Source organism: Larimichthys crocea, chromosome XV (genome assembly GCF_000972845.2).
Source record: "Larimichthys crocea isolate SSNF chromosome XV, L_crocea_2.0, whole genome shotgun sequence".
NCBI lineage: Eukaryota > Metazoa > Chordata > Actinopteri > Sciaenidae > Larimichthys > Larimichthys crocea.
In genome coordinates, this window is record NC_040025.1 from 2324361 (window position 1) to 2348890 (window position 24530).

At 42.4% G+C, this 24530-nt stretch overlaps 1 protein-coding gene across 7 annotated transcripts in view; it reads left to right on the top strand.

The window, feature by feature from the left end:
• The window catches only part of agrn (agrin), a 246265-nt gene that overhangs the window by 62104 nt on the left and 159631 nt on the right, over positions 1–24530 (top strand). The window lies entirely within an intron of this gene.

Here is a 24530-nt window from a genome sequence, read left to right on the forward strand (position 1 = left end):
AAGACCCGTAGTCTCATGTCATACCTACTGTATGTATGTAATTTGCTGTGGTATAATTAAGGCTGCCACGGTGAATTTATCACAGCAACGCCACATTTGTGCCGGGCTGCCTGCAGAGAGCGGACAAACTGTGGCGGCACAAATAATGTTCTCATTCGTTATCGGAAAAAAACGCATACCTCAGCAGGACTTTTTCACTAAAGACACGTTGACGTGTCACAGAAGGGAAAGCACAGGTGTAAATGATGGCCGAATTCCATTTAGCTACTTCTGTGTTTTATGCTGGGTCACTGTCAAGACTTAGTAGGGTGCTATAATTTAAAGGCTGCAGACCAGAGGGTCATTACTTTTACTTTTTAAAATGACTTTTACACCCTCATTGCATTATAAAACATTTACAACTATTACAAAACCATAAATATAATGCAATAATGTGACATGCTCCAAGTTGTTTAATGCATATACTGTACAGTAAGTTGTCTCCTGTATGATAAAAGCATCACTGCACCCTATGTATCACTCTATTTGTGTGAATATGTCTGATAAAAATGTACACACCTGTCCATGACTGTGTGTGGTATCAACTCAGACGTGAGTTTTTAGACTTTTTACAAGATTATGTGGCAAGGCTAAGAGTAAGGATGGGGTCAAAGATCACGCATGGTGAGGGTTATAAAGGATCCGGAGCTTGCAACGGTCTGTGACCCGGCGTCACCTTCCTTGGGGATCTCATTAACTGCTATACAGGTAAACTGTCCTCTCCCAGCAAGCCGACAACAACACAGCCCAGAAGAGCCTGCGGGCCAAGCTGAAACTGCAGCATTTCCTTGCCATGTGCCCAAGTGCCAAACCTTTTGTCGTTGCCACTTCTATTCTGAATTCTGCATTTTAAGAATTGATTAATATTGTGACAGATATTGCAAAATGAGTCACAATAGTCATTGGAATGGTCTTTTTTTAAAATATAATCACGTAGTTCACACGACAGCGTCGCACTTCTGCTTTGCTTCTCTCTTTGTGTGCTGTGGATCTTTTATAATGTTTGCTTGGTCTTTGTTGTATTTCTTTACCCTTTAATTCTGATGTGCTTTATTTTGATTTGACATTGAAAGAAGGATGGAGGACGGAGAAGAAGGGTGGAGGGCGGAGTTTTTTTTTACCATTTGCTGAATCTTTGTCACATCTGCATTGTCAAACAGGACATTTTTCTGCGTGATAACACATGAACACAGTGGGTCTCCGCCGACAAACCCTATTATCTGCACACCGGCATGTTCCTCCAACAACCCTATTCAACAAGGAACAGGTAGTTTGGCCCTTTTTAAAAGCAACGCACCACTGACAATGGACGCCAGTGGAGAGGACATCTTTTGTAGGCTCAACTATGAATCAAGCAGATACCAATTTCCTCCCACAGCCAAAGACAGATCCGTTGTTCCCCTTGTCCGCTCCAGTGATCCCCTTTTTTTCTGAGCCAGAAATCTATTATCATCCCTTTAATGTGACTTCCAAATGTAAGAGGATGCAATTATCTGCTGTCTGGTTTGGGAGGTCAGTCTGAGTAGTAATCAGGATCGGAGGGTTACGGCCTGTGGCTTCTGGCTCTTTAGCCTTCTGTTCCCAAGTGGGTAGGTGTCATTCATATTAGATGAAATGCTGTATGCTTAATATTATCCAGCTTGCTGGTGGATAAAAGGCCGCTATACATAAATCCTTCAACTCTGCATAACTTATAGTGTTAGTATTTGTTTGCAGAGATACACTTGACTGGCAGCTGACAGTCAAAGGAACTGACGTGTAGGGAAAGGGTTTTCTTCTTCTGGCTTCTTTCAAGTAGGTCCTGGAGGTATTCTAGCTTTCTACCTTCTTTTATTGCTGTTGTTTAATTCAAAGACATCGACGTGCGGGGTTGAAAGTAAATGACCGTGTGACAGAAAGAGTTGGAGAGATTCATTTTAGGAATAGAGTGAATAACTGAATAGTGTGAATAGTTCGACCCCCAGTGGTGACCCCTCCATGGTAATTTAATGATCATCTGAGGAGATATAAGAGTCGTTGATTTTCTACTTATCAGAATTTAAAAGTTACACAGTTTTAGACTTTCTTTGAGTACAGAAACATCAGTCCATTTTAGGCCAGGCATGCAGCAGCCCCGTATGTTATCGTTGACTATTCATCACCAGCACCCCTCTTGTCATGTCCCTTTCACTCCTTCTTCTGTTTAGCTTCCTCTATGCCTCTTTGCTTTAGGCTGGAGCGAGGCCCCCCGACCTCCCTCTAGCAACCAAGCCTTGGATCGGAGACATCCTCATCTATCAGTCCTCCCTGTAGTCAGGGCCATCCTGACCCTCTGTATCAACTCTTCCTCAGATAAGAGGCTAATGAGCTGACATGCTCACAAAATAGACCGGAGCTTCAAGGCCCATACTAGTGGTTTTTCACCGTTCAACCCCTTCACCATAAATTGCTGCTGACTACTTTCCCCTTGCATGCAATTCACGTAGGTATGTTATTAAAATGGACTTGCAGACAGTCTTGCTTATAGGTCATGACTCAAATGAACTTTCAGTCTGGTTTATTTTTCGTCCAAGTTATGTTATCATTGGAAACACAGAGATTGTTTTGACAACTGTTTTGTGATGGTGCATTTTCAGGACACCCAATACATCCAAAATTTGGCTGCTGGAAACTTTTGCATTCTTGAGGGTTGTTGTCTGGAAATCGAACCCAGACAACAAACAGATATGGGTGTGATAAGGATAGTGACAAATCTTTACTGCAATGGATCAGATTTTAAGTATCTACAAATGAGTTTTATTTCTTGAATAGAAACAGGCTTAATGCTTTGTTATAAACTAATGCTGTAGGCTGTAAGTTTCAGAAGACATTAAGTCTAGGAAACTGTTGGGCAATCGTCCTTTTTCCTTTGCCTTTAGTGTTTATCCAAGTCCTGTCGGATTTATCCTTGTCACTAAATATCAAGTTTATCTTGTACATGTGTTGTATCCATTTCAAGGTGTCAGGGCCCTGGAGGTTTACGTGCCAGTTCTTGCATGCCGGTATGCACAAGCATTTATTTCCAAAGGAGCATATGACTGTTTATTTCCATATGCGTATGTGCGCACAAGTGTTTATTTCCAAATGTGCGCGTATGTGTATAAGAAAGTGAGCTGTGTATAAAGAGCAAATGCTCTGAGCAGCAACATGTGTTTAGTGCCGTGAAGCAAGGCAGGGCTGACAATGCTATTCTCCCAGCACCTTAACAACTAGAAACAGTAGCGTAACAACCTGCAAGGGATTCTCAGAAGTTTCCTGTTGATGTTTGTCTAAAATAAAATTGCATAGCTAAAAAAAAGCAGTATCATCTGAGCATTTAGAATTCTATTTCTACTGTATTTTTAAATATTTAATGTCTAATGTAATATATATTCTATGGCGAAACCCCCCCAAAACATTCACTGCTAATAACAAATAACTGCCACTGCTGATTGGTACAATTTTAACAAGACTAAGACCTATTTTTTAAAATGTCCATCAATTTTGCTAGTTTCACTTTGGCTGCTGAGAGTTTATTTTAAGTGCCTTTTAAACTAAAGTATTTAAAGTGCGCGCCTCCTGATTAACAGCTGTGATATGCTATGACTAACATTGTTGCCCGGAGCATGTTATTGAGTTGCACATATTCTTTTTGGCAACTCCAACATCTGCCTGGAGTCTGTCTACTTGGCTCTTAAGTCTTTGTCAGGGTCATGTTGTTTTCTACCTTATTGGGAAAGAATTGCTCTCTTGCTCTCTCTCTCTCTCACACACACACTGTAACTTAATTGACTTGGTTGGAACATGACCATGGCTTCTTGCAATGATCCAAGCCACTCTTTCCCCCCGCGGGCCCGAACACTATCCTCTTTGCTTCACCTCCTCACCCTCTCCTGTTAAAGTAAGATATGGCAGCACCTCAGCTGTGTTTACAGTCCTCTCCTCTCATCTACTGTGATTTCTGACCCATATGCAAAGTCTTTATCTTATCTTCAAGGCTGTATTGAACTTTGTGTCATGGCCAAGCTCATTAGCCTGGGTTATTCCTGCCTATTCCTTGTTTCTCTCCCCTGCCCTGCTGTAAATGCTGTTAACAGCTCTGCAGAGCACCATCCATACAAGAGGTGGCCGCTCCAAGTGGCTCAAAGGCACATGGGAAAGTGTGTGGAATACTTTATGGGTCCTCTGCCAGCTTCAGTTTCTTATTCATATGTTTAAAATGTTTTGGTGCATTGCAGTTCCCTCTCATAGCCTGAAAGTGCTTTGCAAAAAAAAAAAAAAAAAAAAAAAAAAAAAAGACTATAAGGTGCCAATGCCTTATTTTAGCTGATTATTGCAAAGTAAGAGAATCAGATTTGGCTCACTGGACTTAAATATTTGAGCAACATTTTGTACTGAGTTTTACTTTGTGTATCAATTTGATAACAGACTCCACTGTGGTATCAGTGCATGCCTGTCGCCCAAGACGTGATAAATAGATTTTATTTACTCTGACTAAATATATCTTGATTAGAAGTGTAAATCTACAGTAGACACTCCAGAATATATGGTCTCTCGAAGGGAAAAATATATTGTAATATCGACACGTGTCATGGCTTCAGTTTACAGCACGTACAGTGTATTGACAGTTGCACTCAGTTAATGAAGTAGTTCCTATTCCTGGCACTGATCATATGGAGGAACGGAACAGTGGCTACTCTTTGCATCTGCTGCCATCTCATGGCTGCTCTCTGTACAGTGCAAAGTAAACGTTTGCACCTTCAATGTACTGCTGCCTTACAGATGTTACTGTAACATCTGTGCTACAGAAATTAAGTAAATTAGAGTTTGATGTCTCAGCTTGTCCTGCCTGTTTTGGTTGTAGGTCAGCGTTTCATTATTCCATTTGTCAGTCAGTGCGTAAATGACCAGTTCTCACTTCACACAATAAACGTATCATATCCCATCTATTGTTTATTTCCTGAATGTCTGAAACACATCTGTTTTTGTCAGGAGGTTGCTGATAAATGAAACGCAATGCAGCATGAAGAAGACGAGAAATATGGAAACACTTTGAAATAACTGTTGCCACATTGCTATAGGTGTGTATGTGTGTTAAGGTCAGGAGCACCACCAGGCTGACCTTACAGCTTTTCCACATTATGATTGTTCTTGTCTATGTTTGTCACCCCAGGGAGTATCGATGTGTCCATCATCTCTCTTTCTGCAGAGATGCAATAATAAAACATACTCTCCTTCGATTTGACAACCAGCTGACACTGACCGCTATGTTCCCTTGGGGTTACGGCTCAAGAAAGGATAGTAGTTACCTACTACATAGTTACTTTACTACCATTTATAATGGAGAAATAGTTTATTCCTCCTTCGTTTGACTGATTTTCAAGACGTTTATTCTTGTATTTCATCTTAATCTTCTCCCTTTTTTCTTAATTCTGTGTCAAAAGGAGAAGAAGCTGCATAAGTCTTAGAACTTGCGGCTTCAAGCTGCTACAACAAGCAGGCACACTAGGGGGCGCACATGCTCCAACATTGAGGATAGGGAGGTGGCTCCACAAGCAGATCACCTCCTCCTCCTCCTTCTCCAAGTCTCCAGAGTCCAGTCCATGGGTCTGGAGTCTGGAGAGTCAAATCTGAGCTCAGCCCTCAAGCTGCCCTCATCCTCATCCTCTTCTTCTCTGGGGCCTCACTCATCACATAATAGCACAGCAGACTGAGGACATTATCATTCAAATACATACTTTTTTTTTTTTTTTTTACATGAATATTAACCTCAACTGAGGCAAAATGTGCTGTCACAGAGGTATTTTAGCTTAATGATGTTTTTTTTTATGGTGCATCTGCTTTTTAGAAAGAAAAATAGAGCCAAGAATGACAGGAATGAGAAATGAGGGGGGGGTGGCAGCTGTGAGATGGATTTAAACCAGAAATATATTATGAGCCCATCTTATACACCCCGATCATTAACAGCAAGAAAACGGGGAGGGAAACTATGAAAGGAGGGCGGTGGTTCATGCACATTCATAATTAATTTGTCATTTGAGCTGCTGTTGCATCAGCTCTTGTCATCCTAGTGACTGAGTAGCCAGTGCAATGTCTGCTACGGCATTGCGGTGCACTGCTGGGGTTATTGTGTTGCCAAGGGCAGTGCCTCCATCATAACCCAGTAGGTCATGGGGGGTTAGAATATCTAGGTTATGGTAATATAATCTTTTTCACCCATGATCGCACCTACTGTATATGCAGAGGCTGCAGTGAAGGGATAAGTGTGTGTGTGTGTGTGTGTGTGTGTGTGTGTGTGTATGTCTCTGTGTGCGCACGTGCCCAGGGGCCTGCTAAGTAGGTAAATGCTTATGGGGGGTATCCCATCTGGTGTGTGTATGTGTGTGTTTGTGTGTGTGTGTGTGTGTGTGTGTTTGTGTGTACCTCCCCACACCCCACCCTGTCTCCAGATTAAGAGGCCAGCACTGAGTCCCTGACCCAGAATTCTTACCCCATCCCATCCTACCACAACACACACAAACACATCCCTCCCCTTCACTAAACGCCCCACCCCCATCACCCCCATTTCCTCCTCAGGACAGACAGCCTCATGGGACAGACATGGGGTGAGGTCTCCATTAGCAGGTGTGCCCCTGTTGTGTGGCTGTTGTCTTGCATTCATGGATCTGTGGTGAAGAAAAATGGGAGTTAAAAGCGACGGTGTCAGCTGTGGATTTGGATAGGGGGGCTAAATGTGTTTTGGGGGCATGGGTTTACTTTCAGCTTAAGCGGGGTAAAAATGTGTTTGATGGAAATGGCATCCTGTCTCAATATTTGGATATACTGTGCGTTGCAGGTATAGATTGTCATTGGTGTAGTGGGGGAAATGTGAATTACACGCCGATAGCGGATTTAAAAAAAGTGGGATCATGACACTTAGTGTGTCTGCTGCTGACACAGAGATAGGTTGCACATGCACATGCAATTTCTGGCCTCATTTTGGCCTGACGTGTCTGGCAGAATATTCCAAAATAGATTCGGATTTTTTTTTCTATGATGCAACAACCCAGATCCTCCACGTCTGAGTGTCCCCCCCTTCCCACATTTATCCATCTGCTTTACCTCTGTCACTCCTCCAACTCCCCATGCTGCCCCTGACTCACCCTGGTTCCACTCTGCTGTCCTCAATACATCCATCCATCCATCCATCCATACACAGACTCTCTCCTTAGGCGCTGACCCGCTGGGGGCTTTGTGTGAATCCAGGCCACACCCAGTGTAGAGGACCCAGTTTTGTCTTGTTTGGCACATCAAGCAGCGCTAGAGGCCCTGTCGCACCACTAAACCTCCACAGACTCCATTCAACCCCAAAATCAGCTCCAACCCTCTGTGCACGCTGGATCTTACAATAGGATATGGCTAAACCTAAGCAAGGCAAGAAGCTGCCCCAAGTAACAGACTGTGTGAGATGTCTTTAATCACCCCAGTAGCACAGAGCGTGCTTCTCTTCCCTTTTTCAGCACCAATTACCATCATTGACAGTGATGAATTTTGATTTTGACACGTTGGCTTTCACGCAGCGTTTTCGCCCCACGCTGTAACAGCGAGGAGGCTTGTTTGCGACAGAGCCGGGAAAATAACAACGCAACATATGGGGCTTTATGATCGAACTGTAAGCATCCAAAATACTTTCACTTTAATGGAAAGCATGCCCCATCAAGTAGGGTGTGGGAGGCAGCATCTAAAAGCCATTAACAGCCAGGCTTCCACTGAATCCTTAATGACTATGTGTTGAAAATAATACGTCCAGAACTGCACCAGTGTTTGAAATGATTGTTGATCAAATGGAAAAAATGGCAAACAGTGCCCTTTGGCTTTCACTCTATCACCAAAACTAAACACTTTGTCTGTGTGTGTTGTTTGAATAATTTCTTCCACCTGATTCTCTATCATCCTTGGGGGTAATTTGGAAAGGACATGAAATTTCAAGTTCTCCATTCCAATTTCCTCAAGTGTCTACTCCCATTATCACTGAAATTAAGCTATAATCCATTGTATGGTAAATTGAATAAATTGGTTTGGGGATTTAGGACGTACCTTATTTATGAGGTGATTGTGCCCTGTGGCAAGCCACATTTCTCATTTCAAGAAAGATTATGGTTCCCTAATTGATAAGATAAACAAGCCGTTGTGGGACTTCTTTAGTAAATCTTTCAAACTGAATTGAGTTTTCTTTCCTTCCCTGTCATGTAACACTAATCCATCTCCCCCAGTTTTCTTAATGTAGTGCATGTAACAAGGCAGCATTGTTATCAGACCCTTTTAATTACGATGTGTACTCCAGGCTAAATAATTATGAGGGCTCAAAGCAGAAAAAAATTGTCTATCCCTGCTTTTGGACTGAATGTTAAAGTGGACCTAATAAAATTACATTATTTGGACTCACTTTCATGATGTAACCGGGGTGAATGGGAGTGCTGAAAGAAAGACAGTGTCATGGAAATCCATTAAGAGCCACTGAGGAGAGGAAGGTGGAAACTGCTGCTGGGAAAACGATGGGGAGGCGGGTGTAAGGGGACATCTAGCAGAGGTAGATTGGCCTAATTGGCACTTTTGGCCGTCTTGTCACATACCTGCTTAATTGGCGTGCCAAGAGGTCGGGGAGAATATAAGCACGGGCTCAGGAGCGGGTGGCTTATGCTTACAAATTTGTAGGAATCATGTTTGTGTGAGCAGCGGTGGCGGGGATTGACAGGACTCAGAGTGCATCTTTCCGAGAAACAGAACGTCAGCTCATCAGCATAAAGCATTAAACATTCACGCTGACCTACAAAGGCTGGCAACCCCCCACCCCCTTCAGTCACACCCATCACTTCTCCTCCCTCTCCTTCGTATCCTCTACTTCCATCTAACAGATCTTCCCTCACCACACATACACACACTCAGGCACATCAGCTCTGTTTTCTTTGGTTGATAATGAGGACTCTGCAGGGGGAAACCAGAGGAATCGGAGGTTTGGTGGGAGAATGAGGGATGGTGGGCTGTGCTCTTGTTAAAATAAGAGGAGCTCTTCAGATTTTAGACAAGTGGCAAATCTGACGCTCTTTGTACGCCCTCCCTTCAATCAGCCACTTCACATAAGTTAAACAAGGGGCATAGATTTTATGGCCTGTTTTTATTTTGGGGGAAAAAAACACCCCAGCATTGTCGACTTCTGGTATTATCTGTTCTTTTCAACTTGAATTTTCAAATCGTTTTTTTGAATCTCATTAGTTTGGCTTTTAGAAGATTTTATTGTTAAATGAAGGTCTGAATGCTCTATTCAAAGCTTTTGCCACCTGACATTGAATGATTGAACCCAGTGTTGGTATGAATATCTCATTTTGCATTTTGTCTAATGAAATGTATGTAGTTTTAAATAGAATGTGTCTTTAAAGACATTTGCATGAACGTATTAACAGCTGCTCCCCAAAAATGTCAGCACCAGTGTTTGCCTTCACAAATTTTAAGTTCTTACGTCATGATTTAATGCAGAAAGAATCCCATGAAGATGCGGCAGCTGTAGCTTTTACTCATGCAGCTCCGTGGTTTTTAGGGAAACAAATGGTAGTGATGCGCACTGTTTATCATGATCGACTGCAGATGTCTTTTTGTGGCCAGTGCACTCTGCTGTGGAAATGGTTTGGGCAGAGAAAGAGGGAAGAAAAATACAACACGGATAAAAAGGGGAAATGAGAGTCTCTTTGGGTCTGTCTCTCTCGCTCTCTTTCTTTCTTGGTCTATCGGTGGTCTGTAATAGACGTGATGAAAATTGATTTCCAGGTGAATTATTTTCGTGGCTCTCAGTCTTGGGGAGACAATAATCTTTTCCCATCCCTCCCCTCCCAAACAGGCCTGTGTTACTCTATGGCTGTCCTTCCGAGAAGGACTGCTTTAATTGTTCATTTCAATATTCTGGACTGTTGCTGTGACCCTTTCACCTCAAGTCTTCCCGCTCAGCGCTGAGCACTACCTGTCTATTAGGCAGCTGATTCGCTGATCGATAAGATGGAGAGCGATGTTAGGAAAGAGCAAAGCCGGAATCACTAGAGAAAAAGAACGATTTTAAAGGGCAAGAGCGCCCAAATCATTTCTCTTTCTTTACTCAGGCAGCAACTCTCGGTTCTTCCACCTACAAATCATCGCCTTGTTAATCCCCCTTCAAATCTTATGCGCCTGGGTAAATGCCAACGCAATTTTTGTGAGTTTTAGAAGGAAAACAGCCACAAGAAAATACACAATGTTTAGCCCATGTGAATGAGGCTTTTATCATCAGCATCGGCCTCTGTTTTCCAGGGTCTTGATCAGCCCTTGGGGGTCATTTGCTTTGTTTCTTATTTTTTGGAGCCAAAGCAGAAGCTGAAAGGCTACAGTGTGCTTTATCGACAGCAGAGGAAGGGGTAGTCGATGAGTCAACATTATTGACCTGGGGATATGGGACTGAGCAAAGATAAACTCTGCTGAGGGGATGATCAAGCTTACTCTAAGTTATGTCTTGCATCATCAGCTATTTGGGCTTTACAGCCAAATCCTGCTTTGAGCCAAGGTCAGACATCTGGGCTTTACAGGCTGTGTTATATTGGAGTTATATAGCTCAATATATTACATTGCAGAATACATATATATAGTAAGACATGATACCTAGTATTTGGTATTATTTAAAGATGTTCTACTAATACCTTGTTTGAATGAACAATGAGCAGAAACGTATATATTATCATACAGTGAGTACTCTGGACTGCTTGTACCTCCTGCCAAATCTGGATGACAGCCCTCAAGAGGCGGCCAGTGCATGGTATTTTTACAATGAAGTGTCTCCAAAGGCACATTCCCCTTAGCTAGCACTACTTTAGATGAGCAATTTGTGGCCATTGTTTTTGGGGAGTTTTTTTGGCACCTAAATAACGGATGATTGTTCATACTCCAGCCTTGACAACACACAGCTGTGGAAGAAAAGGGGAAATAATGGTGGTGAAAGGTCAGCACAATACAAGGCAATTAAGTTTTATGCTGGATAACTAGAGTTGGCTTTGTGTGTTTTAGTATGATGTCTTTGGTTTGAGTTCAAATTGAATGCGCTGCATGATAATTGTTCATGAAAAGAAAAAAACACACAAATGAACAAATGGTTTTTAATGTTTGAATATCAACAGTCATTATCACGTTAGCTCCTAGACATGAGTTCCATTAGTGCTAACAAACAGGAAGGGCTGCTCCTAATGGATATTTTCATTAAAAAGTTAATCTGTCAGGTTTTAGTTTTGATTAATTCATTAATCATTTGTCCGAAACATGTCAGAAAATAATCAGGAATATAGCTGCTGTAAAGCAAAAAAAAAAAAGATGAACTACTTTGCATGTAGTGCATGCATTCAGTTCCTTCATGTATGTTCGTTCATCACCTCAGGATGGATATTGGCTGCTGATGTGGTACTCATGCTCTGAGCCAGGGCTCATCCACCTGTGTCTTGCTTCCTGGTCCTCATCCAGAGGTTGGAGCCGGCAGGCCAGGCAGGCAGGCTGTCTAACCCCAGCAACGAGAGCTCCCTTGGGGGCCATCGCTGCAGAAATGCCTCCCTCCCATTCTGAAAACACAGAGAAGCTGAGGAGCCTGAAAACAACTCTCAGACCTGCCAGCGCCGGGTGCACCATACAACGACGTAGACTCACACATGCACACATCAACCTGCACACACAACTCTCCTCTACAGACAGCGGGGTCCTGAGGGTTACGCTGCTCAATTTCTCTCCCTCTCTTCCCTCACTGGTTCTTCCTCTATCTTGGCAGGAGCTGCTTGCACCTCTCCGACCAGCCATTACCCTCTTGCCGTCTCTCCCTTCCTCTCACCCTTTCAACTCATTGCTGTCATTCCAGCCCCCCCTGTGTTTTATTCTTTCTCTCTCTCTCTCTCTCTCTCTCTCTCTGTTCATTCCGGCTTGTCAAACTCTTAACATCTAATACCTCCTTTTTTTTTTACCACACTCAACTCGTTTTAGTATCTCTCTTTCTGTCTTTCTTTCTTTTCTTACTCTCTTCTTACACCTCTCTCCCCCCTCTTCAAAAGTCCCACATCTTCTTCCCTCCAATGAAGTGTTCGGTCTGTTCTTACAAGCCTGCTCGACTCTAAACTGCTTCCCAATTTTTTCCTCTCTCCCTCTCTTTCTCGTCGTCTACCACTCTGCTCTTTCAACTCTGCACTAATTTGCCTCCTCCTCCTCTGAGCTCGGCCCTGGCTCCTGCTCCTTTTCTCTAGAGATGTGATTGCCTGCGGAGTGTATGTGAGAACGAGTGTAAGGTAGTGTGTGTGTGTGTGTGCGCAAAGTTTGATTGTGTGTGTCTGTCTGTGATTTAAAAAAAAGTGTGCATAGTTAAGTTAAACAGTGAGAGTTCAGTTATGTGTGTGTGTGCGGGTCTGTGTGTGTCTGCATGTGGTTGTACCTCCAACCCCTCTTTCCCCTTGTAATGAAGCAGATTGCATTAACAGGACGTGGGTGTCTTGAACCCCCCCCCATCAGCCCCACTCACGCACACCCACATACACATACGTGCATATACTCTCCACATCCCACTGTCTCCCTCAGGGCAACTCACCAGCTAGCAAATCATTTATCACGCAGTAATGGCTCTGATGATCTCTCTCCCCATCTCTGCACTTAAGGGGTTTGCCCTAGATTCTCAATCACAGGACAGCTACAGCCCCACAGCACACACACAGGGTTCACAGGCTGCGTGCATGTGTTAAAAAACATCTTATAGCTCCTCAAGGAATGTTTTTTTAACCAAAACTACACCTGTCTAATCACTCAAAATCAGGAATTCAATCTCAAATGCAGAGGACTGTGCAAATTGAAGGTTGCAGCGCTGAAATGACTGTGCTTTGAGTAGGGGCAACACTTGTGATCAGTCGAATGTGACCGTTCATTATTGAACTCTGAAATCTTAGCACAAGGTCCACTCACTAGTTTTTTTCCAAAAGCTTTCAGCACCATCTTAGATTGTGAATGTGGGGAGGTGAGATCATCCACTACTGAAAACTGAGATGTGGCTAAAAGCTAAAAAAAAAAAAGTGGACCCCGGGTTAAATCATTAAAGTCATTAATGAGACAAATATGCCACATGCTTGCTGCTTTCATTGTGCAGGAATTGTTTGGCATTTTGGGAAATGGGATCAATAATATGCTCATATGTGCTGTAAATGTGAAGCTACAACCAGTGACCAGTTACCATAAAGACCGAGGGAAACAGCTAATTCTGATCTGTAAAAAGGTTCCAAAATCCACCTATCAGCACCTCTAATTAGCATATTATATGTTGCTTATTTAATCCATAAAAAAACAAACAAATTGCAAACACAAGAAGTTGCGTTTTTCAGGTTTGCTGCTCTTTTTGACTCAATAATGACTCTACCTAAAGGCTTTTTCACTTACTTTATGTTTAAAAGAATCACATGCACATGAGTCTGATTGTTGCTCTTAGTTTGTATGCTATAAATAGGAGTGGCGTCTAGTTAGCATTAACAGCAATAGCAACCAAGGCTGAACAAACAACGAAAAGAAAGTCATCAGAACAGGCAATCCATGGGAAAGGACATCACTGTTGGCACTAGAGAAATGACTGCAATCTTCAGAATGGAAAGATAAGAGAAAGAAAAAGAAATTCAAGGATTACCACTGGAGTGAAATCCTGTCTTGCAAACAGCAGTGGGCAAGTGTTCCATCTTAAGAAAGCAGGACTCTGCAGTGTTAGATCTGTATTTTCTCTCTTATCCCTTTGGTACCCTTTGGTGTGAATCTTCACAGACCGGCCTGATCGGTAAACATGAAGCGCTGCATACAGGTTTTTAATCCTCAAAATTCAAAAGCAGTTTCATCTCTTTGACATTTTGAGGCTACAAGTAAGTAATAATTGCATAGTGCCGCTTTCATGAATATGGATGTAATGTGAATATCTCAATTCGTAGCATTTGAAACCTGAAAGTTTAAAATCTTCTTTTAAGGTCCTCACACTGTTTTTCTTACTCTGTTGTATTTCTCATGAGGGATCAGCCTAGACAAGCAGAGCTACTCTCTCTTACACTAGAGTTGTTTTCATTTTCACATTCATTCCTGTGGCAAAATTGGATCTATATTTCATTCTAACTGGGTTTTGAAAAATGATAGATTTGACTTGATGAAACCTGCCTGGATCTGCACAGCTGCCTTCCTGCCCCGGTTTAATGCGCCGGTAATGCCTGTATAAGAAAGCGATGTGGCTCTGTGGTGCTCCGCTCATCAGGAATCATGTCATCACAGCCAATCAGGCGAGCTATTGAGCGCCTGGTTCATTTGTTGCTGTGGAGAGACGAGACATGCGATCTGGCCTCAGGTCCCAGGGGAGTCACTGGCCCTGTAAGGGCTCATAAGGGTCAGATGGCAAAGATCTGGATTTGATCAAGAGTTTTGGGGGGGGTGGAAACCTGAGAAGAGGACTGGGACCCAGGGTGGAGGGACTAAGAAAGAGAAAGAAAGACAAGATTGAAAAAAAAAAGGTTCACCATTTTCTTCCCTGCTTTGGATGCAGGCAGTGTTGTGTCCTGGCCTGTGCTATGCCAGTGTAGAAATTGCCAGTATGTTATCATTCAGGAAATGTAGTGGCATGCGGAGAAATGAAAGGGAGAGGTAAAACTGACAGAATGCAAATGGCTTGCAGGTGTTGGAATGGAAATGAAATGAATGGCAGATGAGGTGTTTCTGCTCGCCTTATAGAAATACAGTGACAGAAGTGGCCCAAATTGTCTAAAGCACTGCTGCAAATTGCTGCGAGAGAATCCTCGCCTCGTTTCTCTCCATCTTCCTCGCTTTTCTCTCACTGGATCTGAGTCTCTTTTCTTTCTCTTCCTCTTATACCCTCAGTCGTTTTCCCTCACTTTCATACCTCCCTCCCCCCAGTCACTGGAATGTTTTTTTCAAAATTAAATCTTAGAAATCACAATTTTTCAGACCTCGGCATGGTGTTTTCTGCATACGAGGTGTTACCGTAGCAACAGGGCAATAATTCATCCCCCTGCTGTCTCGTACAGATCGAGTTTCATGAATTTGGCATGACATGTGAGACCTGGAGTATCATTCTTGCTCTCTGTACTGATAGGCCAGTGCAACTGTTCAGGACTAACTTGTGCCGCAAAGGGATCGGTAGAGTGGTGAGATGTGGAGGGTGCTGGGTGCATATGGTAGGTGGGTGATTGACGATGTGAGAACTATCCACTATACATGTGTTGATTGTGCAGAGATGCGAATCCTCTCTGTAACGCCTGTATGTCTTTGCCGATATGATCGAGCTCATTTTTTTTGGGAAGAAATCCCATTTTCCGAAGGTGTGGAGATGCTCCTCATTACTCTTCTCAAGGATGAGAGCCGCAAAGCCGTTTTGCTTTGACCCTGTGTCCAGACCTTGTTGTTTACCTCGCAGATTAATATGCGCCTCAGGATGCCGCTGGTGCCGCCGGCTTCTAAATGTCTCTTTCGGTCCGCCGGCATGATTTTCGCCGCCGTTGTTCCTCTTCATTTACCTCGTTTATCAGTTTGTTACCCAGATGAATAATGGATGAGGCCGCTTGTTGCCTCGGCGACATGCCAAGCTCATCATTGTCATGCGTTTGCTCGCAAAAAACAGGTCCACTGCCCTCCCCCGCCTCCTTGACTCCACCCCCGTCACATCCGGATGACAGACGAGTTGATGCATCGGCCCACACTGCTACCACCTTGATTGAGTTTTGGCTGTTGTGCACAAGCTGATGATGATGAAGATTGAGGGCCACAAGGAAGGACATGTAGAAATCCATACAGGCATACATAGAGGTCTCATCAGGGTTCCAAAGAAGATTTGCCCCCTTCTATTGATTTACACTAGATTGTTTTTGGTCCTATATACCTGCTGTCCTATATGAATGAATGTTTATCATTTACCAAGTCTGGAATGGCTGTCTACTGTGAGATCCATCCATCTATCCACCGCTATCTCCATTCTCTGTACCTACTTATTCATACTCAAGGGCGCACAGGAGCTTCAAACTATTTCAGCATAGCTGGAATAGTTTTGCTTTGAGCGAAAAGGCAAGGAAACACCTGAGTCATCAAACCATACACCTACTTGATGTGAGGATCTAGTCTTAACAAAGACTCTTACTCTTATAAAGATTGACCAGGAAAGTCATACATGTCTTTGACTGCTGTACCTGCACAGAACGTAGACCAACACAAGACAAATGCTGAATCTCCACCTGTGTGGACACTAGTTATAGAAGCTAAAATTGAGGCCAATCACCAGGGAAGATTGAGGGTTTTCTGCTGTGACCCAGCATCGGAAAGAAAGATACTTTATTGATCCCCGTGGAGAAATTCTCTTTTCTCCGGTCTCCTTGGAGGATGGAGGTCACAGGTCAGGCTTAGCCACAGGACAGCTCTCAGGGACTGGATGCGATTTAGAGCCTTGCTCAAGGAAACTTTAGCAGGCAGGGTGTTTGTCAAAACAGAAGTTTGAAGCTAATCACACCCTTGGCAAGTGAGGTAAAATACTCCTCAGCTGTTAACAGTTAAAAGGGAGGTCATGAAACATCAGTAAGTCCTTTAAACTGGCTATTACAGGACTTTTTTCCAGTTATAAACTTTTTTGAAGAGGGGATTATAAAACATCAATTGAAACATCCGGTTTTCACCCTCTTGTCCTTTTATTCTTACAGATTTTTAGTAGACCATTTATTTTAACCCTGCAGCACCTTGTGGCATTTGAAGGAAGAAATGTGTCTGTCTGTCTCTATATTTTCTCTCTCTTCTCTTATTAAGTCTTTGTGCTTATCTTGTATGAATGGCGTGTGTTTGGGAGTCTCAGGGCATTATGCGGCTGGAAAAGAAGAAGCAGCTAAAGCCTTGTGGTTGACAGATAACTAGTCTCAGGGTTGTGGAAGGGTTTATTGTTGTCTGTCAGCCTGCTGAAGGGTTTGATGATGGTTCTTTATTGGGTACTCTCTACAACTGGTAATGGCCTTCTTTCCTGCTAAACCCTGAGTTTAGGACGAGCAGGCGAATCTAGTTGACTTTTCCTATACTAGCAGAATGCTGATGATGGTGGTTGTAATGGCTGGCATCCATCATGTGTCCAGATTGTGTCTTGTTCTGCTGGTTATATTTGGACTGCAACTACCTATTCATGCTGAGGCGCTGGGTATCATTTGAGATTTTTGATAGAAGGGTTTTGTTGCAGATACCAAAATGATTCATTATTTTTGATTCCATAAAATGGAATTATATTTTTAGTATCCTTGTACACTTACCACTTACCTCCAATTAATTGTGACCGTTGCCACTAAGCTTGAAGGGCACGTCTTTCTGTGCACATTGATCTATTGTGCATATATGGAACACATCCTTCAAGTGGGGAGCAGGAGGTAGTATGAATAGAACTACTACAAGGCCATTTATATTCAAGTAACAAAGCCCTATATCAGCTGCAGTGTTAGCAATATAGGTAATGTTGTTAACAAAGTCTGCATAGGGATGGGGTTGGGTTGAAGGGATGCATCAACAAAACTTGAGAGACTACCATTTGTGTTGTTTCCAACCAACAATCAACATTGTGTTTTTTTGAGTATGACTGTGTTGTTCCATAAGATTAACTATATGATTGATGACAAACAAGGATCCCTGCCCTAAATAAAGTTTGATCCGTCTTTTCATAAACATAAGCTGCATTTCTGCACCTAAACCTAACCAACCCAAGTGTTTTCCAAGATGCTTCTTCAGTTCTGACACAGATAACCTGGATGACTGAAAACTGAAATGAATAGAACAGAATATTTTCAGTAGTGATTTCTAGGTACAAACAAATAATGCTGTCCTGCCCACCCCATAGGGTTGTCACATCCAGAAACCCTTCTATGTGCCTCTATAAAGGTCTCTTTGCTGGTATGCACATTGAAATCTGATTTGTGTACGGCTGCTGGTTCAGTCCACGTGCAACTGTTTTTTGTTTCCTGTTTTATAATCCCTGACTGGTTCCATTCTTCATGGATCAGTCTCATTACATTCACACCTGGTTGCTAGTAGTCATTGTAGCATGTGTGCATTTACACCTGAACTTTATCTGCTTTCGGTCTATCAGAATGGAAGCACCCAAACACAGGATTAATTTTAATACCTGGTGCTAAGCGGGTCATTCATTTTTCTGACCGTGATTGCACTCAGAAAACAGCTATTTCGTCACTGTGGCACCATATTTTCATTAGGCGTCGACTTTCAGCACACAGGCTTATCTGACTGCACTCCATACCAAAAAGAAAGGAGAATTATTTACGAGGAGGAAAAAGAGGAATAGCACAGAAGCTGTCATGTTTGAGAGAATAACTTGAGCACATGCCGTCTGATTAGGCATATAAATAATTTATAGCTGCTTCATTTATGGGCTGCGTCTCAACAAGAGGGTATTGCTCGCCAATTAATATTCCCTCTCTGCCCTCTATCTGAGAAGATCCAGCTCGATGTGCAGCCAGCAGCCAGTGATGGGCTGAGAAAAAAGGAAAGCGACAAGAAGTGGAAGGGAGAAGAGCGAGTTCATTACTGTAAATGCAAATGAAAGGGTCCCAGTAACGGCTTGTCACTGTCAGCTTTGTTGCCAGGAAGCTGATCAGGTAAACAGCACAGGATGTATATGTCACAGCGATGTATATTGATCCCACATGCTGTAGTACTTTACAAACGTAAAAGCAGCAGTAATTATATGTTAAAAAAAAGCAGGATTATTGATGTACAACACAAAGTGTTTGTTGTACAGTAGCACATAAGGACTTTGTTGGACCTGGAATATAAAATAGACTATTTATAGTCAGTGTGCATAATGAAAACGTTCTGCTCCAGACATACTGCTCATTAAATAACTGAAACCTTTTATGTGCAAGAAAAGTTCTTGGTATTGCTCATCTGTGGGCCTCAGCTCCTTAGCTTGAAATTACACTTCCCTGTTTTTTTAACATTAGTGTTAAGTTACCAAATGGTGATAATTTCACCACCTCATGTTCCCTCACATCTGTGTAGGGCAGGTTATTTAAAAAAGTGCTAATACAAAGCTTGAAATTCCTTACGTTTCCTTAAAACCTTCAAGGTGTGTTCAGACTGAGCACAAAGTTGACATAAATGGGCAGAAATTCGCAGTGCGTAAATTGAGATGAAGGCATGTCAGTGCAAGTTGAAAATATCTGAACCTAAGCAAAACATTTGTTCGTGTCCTCAGGCTTTATGGCTCCATTTTATAAATGTACAGCAACATGAGGAAAAAAGAGAAAGTCAAGACGGAAATAGGTGAAAGAACTGGAAGTTCTGGTTTTTAGGTCAGTGCGAGTCTGAGCTGTCACCCAGACACATCACAGACACACAAACGCGTACGTTGCCAGCTACAGATAACATTTGTACATTGGCTGTTAGGGGTGAATGCATGAGGAGTTCATTTGCAGAAAGAGATAACTTTGTTTTTTGTTTATTTTTCTAAATCTTTTATGTTGATGCGTTTCAGGCAATATCAGTCAAACTGGTGATGATTTATTAATTTTAAGAAGAAAGAAGCTCTTATCTGTTTTTGCAAATTAACTCTTACTGCAAAAACTTTCCTGTAACTCAAGCCTAAAATGTGCTACACATTTTATGTTTATTTGTTTTTTAATTTAACAAAATCAATATGCCAGCAAACTGCTCAGTGTATCGGTGTTATATAAATAATTTAGCGGAATTAGCCTTCAGATCAAGAAATATCGAATTGAAGAATAAGTAAACAAGCCTAAGAATCTGAACCAACAATGCCAATTTTCCATATTTGACACTTTCTTTGAACTATGGTCTAAACGTATTGATCAATTTTCAAAACAACTTTATTAATTTCACTGGGCGCCATTTGTTCAGAGCAGGTTCTTATAAGTGGCTCGAAACAAATCACAACATATTGTGCATACAAACAAACGATACAAGGAAGCTAAGTGTGGACAAAGTTCTAAATAATTTCATAAATGAAATTGCTAAGCACTATAAAAATAGATCAGATAAAGCATATACAGACAGTACCAATGGTTCAGCTTGATGCTATGTATTTCACATCTATCTGTCCTCTGTCTAAACCAATGCAAGAGTAGCTGCTGTTGGGAATCAGCCATGTTGAAAGAACAGCTCCCAGCTCATAATGGCTGGTCATCACAAGTCTCCCACCACTTTCGCCGCATGGCGGGGCCAGTGTGACTTGGCTGGTTCCCCATGACAGATGGCTAACTTGGCCAGAGACTGACATCTGTATCATCCTTCAGCTCCATCAGCCTTGCCATTCCTTCTTTCCTGTGGAAAGGCTGTCGGAGCCAGCCACTCCTCCTCTGATTCCATGCTCCTAGCTTTTCTGTGCTGCTGCCACGATTGGCTCCATATGCCAGCCACATGGAGAAGTGTCACTCTCCACTAGCTCTGCATACAGCGGCCAAGCTCCCAGGTTGTTCTTTCTCTCCTCTTCCCACCTTTCCTTTTTATTTTTTTACCATTTCATTCTCTTTCTGTCATTATTTCCCCTGTCTGTCCCCATCTTTTGGAATAATTTCCTGCATGGCTATTAAGGGGAAATGTTGGTACTGAAGACCTGAATAAACAGGGCAAGGCAGTGGAGCGGGGAGGATATTACATCCTGTAATCATGATTGTTGTGGGTGTTGATGAGCAGGAGGCGCTGGCTAGAAATAAGTGCTGGCTAATAATGAGTTACTGTTTTCTGAATGAGTTCCTCTTCATTTCGAAGACCAGTGGAAAAGGAAAGAGGAGGGTCAGTGGGCAGCAGGCCTGAGAACATCAACCCTCAGGCTAGGATCGACGTCTTCTGGCTCCAGATGTGCCCCAAGGCGAGGAATATCATTCTCACCATATGAGAACGAACTGAATGTCCAGCAGTGGACAGTTCCTGGATGACGCCCCAGGCTAAGAGCTGGCTCAGAGTAGGCTGAAAAAGCAGGTCATGGTAGCGTGGGATGGAGTGGGAGGAAGAGGCTAATGTAGCCAGAAATGTTGCGTGTGGACAGGTGGATCATATTGACTGGAGACTCCTCTTTGGATGGCTGAGCAACATTAGCTGGAGGAGTGGCTTGCAGTCTAAACAAAGTCGGCATACACAGATCAGGCTTACAGCCAGTGTTCTGTATCTAAGTGGTACATAAACACCAGATTTCAAGATGACCCATGTACACATTCATGTTTAGCTGTGGGCTGCATTTCGCTGCTTTCAGCGTCATAGTGTACACAAGTTGACATGAGATACTGGGCAATGTGTCACATTATGAGTCACATTGTGTGGAGCCCACCCAGTGTAGGAACTCTCTTATTCACACTTACATCAACACTGGTACAACAGTACCATCATCAACTGAGTCAGAAATAGCGTTGTCATGAAAGCACTTTTTACTTTCACACAACACCAACTTTATTATCTAAATATTCGAACTACAATATGATTGGATAAATCATTGAGTAACCACAGAATTGGCACATATGTTTGCATTTGATTGTTGGCATCAATTCTCACAATTAGTTTAAGGGAACTGGGATTTTTGTAAAGACATGCTGTACCTTTTTGACCTTTTTATACTCATGTAGTCTGGTTTAGACACAGGTCACATTGATCGTCTGCTTGAGTAGTCCACTCTTGTTAATTTATAGGAAAAACCAGAATAAATGAGCAGCGAAACATCCATACAAGACACAAGGGCTCTCTAAATGGTTTGATGAGGATGAAATGTCTGACTCATGTGCTATGGCCTTCACAGTTACCAGAACTGAGTACTTGTGAGAGATTTTGGAGTGATGTTTTCGGCTGTGTTCAGACAGACAGTTCAGACAGACCCTCAGTCATTTCAATGAGTTGTGCTCAAGCAAAAACACAAGGCCATCTGGCAAAAAAGTTGAACCGGTCTCAACTTTTCCTGCAGCACATTGCAGCATCATGCAGTAAGGCACTGTGATTGCCAAACACATGCCATGGTTGCCCAAAATCCTCGCCCGTAGTCTTATATGCACAGTGTTTCAGCTCCAAACCAGCCTTATGTGCAAGGCTGTTTTCAGTGAACGCCTGGTTAGGCAGGGCTCTTCACCAACCATCATCAAATAAAGAAACATCTTTTTTTCAGAGAATCAATGTTCTCTAGCACTCACACACCGTGTCTGTCTGGAGTTGAAATTGTAATTTTACCTTTCCGATTGTAAGTACTCAACATTCCCAAACTGTAATATTTTTTCGTCCATTTGTTGTGGTATTGATGCTCATGGTTGTCATGATAAAACTAGTCAGAGAAGCATCTTGTGTTGGTCCCTCATCATCATCTGTCCTTCTTCCTCCCACTCTTTTTTCCTCAAGTCCCAGTTCAGCAGAGGTTAATGCCATTATCCATGCACAGCTGTGAGAGACCCTGATCTCTTCATTGCTAGACTAGTCCTGCTCAACACGCAGGCTTGATGACTGGGAAGGCTGAGAATCTGTTGGACCCTGTAGTGAAGTCTGACTTATGATGATTGGAGTTAATGGCGTAGTGAGACAATTGGCCCACCTGCTAGCATCTCACCACTGCGGCCCGTTGGGTGAAGAGTCTGGGCTTTCCTCCACCAGCTTGGCTGCATGGCTCGCTGCACATGAGGAATTCAACATGGCCCTCTGATGTTGACCTAATGTCCCTGAAAGTGGAATTTGTGGTCTTGAATACACAGTTCATTGTGGAATTAGATTACATTTATAAGAAGTGTTACTCCACTGATGTAATATGTGGCAAAAGGTCATACATAAGAGGATCGACCTTTGAGACATCACTGGCTAAAATAACTCTCAATGCAGCAGATTTATCATTATCTTTACATACACACATGGCAAATATCAGAGTGAATCATCGTAGAGTGAATGAAGCACACATGAAAGCTGAGTGGGCCAGTAGACTTGACTTTAGTGCAAGCAATTACCAAATCTACATTTTTAGCAGACTTTATTCTTTTCATCAACATCATTAAAACCCTCATTTACAATGGACAGCAGGAAAAGATGATCTCTAATGCCATTAGTAATCCATCAGCTTCGCTTTTGATAGCTCCTGCTTTGAAAAATGGACAGTTCCACTCTAATGGGGTGTTGGTGTGTTCATCAACACAGCTTTCTTCTTTTTTTTTTCACATACTCTAATGTACAAAGCTGTTGTCGTCACATTCTGAGATAGATCTCAACATGCAAAACAGATTATTTGATGAAAAGATGCAACTAAAGAACTCAGTGAAACACCCAGTCAAACTAAACATGTAAGGTCACCCAAACAGGTTGAGTGACTTCACTCTGTATTCATTTTATCACTTCTGTAACAGAATTGTCTGTTTTCTGAAAAATTCATCCCTTGGGTGCTTCATCACCTTTACCATCTCTGACAAGTTATTCTCTGTGAATCAGCGACAAAGTTAAAATGGTGTTCATGCAAATTTGATATTTAGTTCTTTGATTGCCGCCTGCAGGAGAAGGTTCTGCAGCTATTGACTGAGTTTTGCTTGGCCAGAGGGACGGCATGACGATACTGTATCGCCTGTTCAAACTGAACTAATAAATCAGTTTGTTTATACCTTTCAACCGTTTCAATTCTAGATCTTTACAGAAACGCTGCATTTAGCTAGTTAATGTAGAAAATACATTATCGCTTCTCGTTTTCTTTATGTCACAGCGCTGACCCCGCACTGATAAAGTGCTTTTAGATACAAAACAGTGCTGACTGTATACCATCTGTCATTGCAAAGTGGTGAAAATATTACTGTATACCTGACCCTTGACGCTGTAGCAATGCTGATGCTGGAATGCAGCATGTCTGAAAATATATAAAGACAGTGTAAAAAGAGAGATTTCTTCTATCTTACCTTGATGTTGTTTTTTTTGTTTTTTTACATCAGTACATCTTAGTGGTAAACAGTCTTTTTTAACGTGATAATCCTTTTGGCCTTTCGGAGGAGAAATTGTCATTCAGCAAAGGCAACGACTGTTTTCTCTCAGATCAATTAGATTAAACACTGGCTAGAAGACCTGGATGTGCACTAGGCTACACACACACACACACACACACACACAGACCTTGATTGAAGCATTATTGCCGATCAGGCATTGAACTTGACAAATTTCTCACCCCTTGCATAAGGAATGACACACACATGCATATGCACGCACATATCAACTTTTACTGTCAGACCACTAAACAAGAGAGCAGCCCCTTTGGTTCCTTAATGGAAATTGCCATTTCAAAGCCTTCAGAGGGAGATGTTAACCTCGTGCGATACTTGTGGCATTAAAAATGGATCAAAGCAGCTGAGCTTTGATGTGGAAGGAAGATCTTATTTGGGTTGTGGAGGCAGAGCAGATAGTGCCAGCCTGACTCCTCACCGCCCTCTGCTGGCAGAATTTGTCATTTCATTCATGGT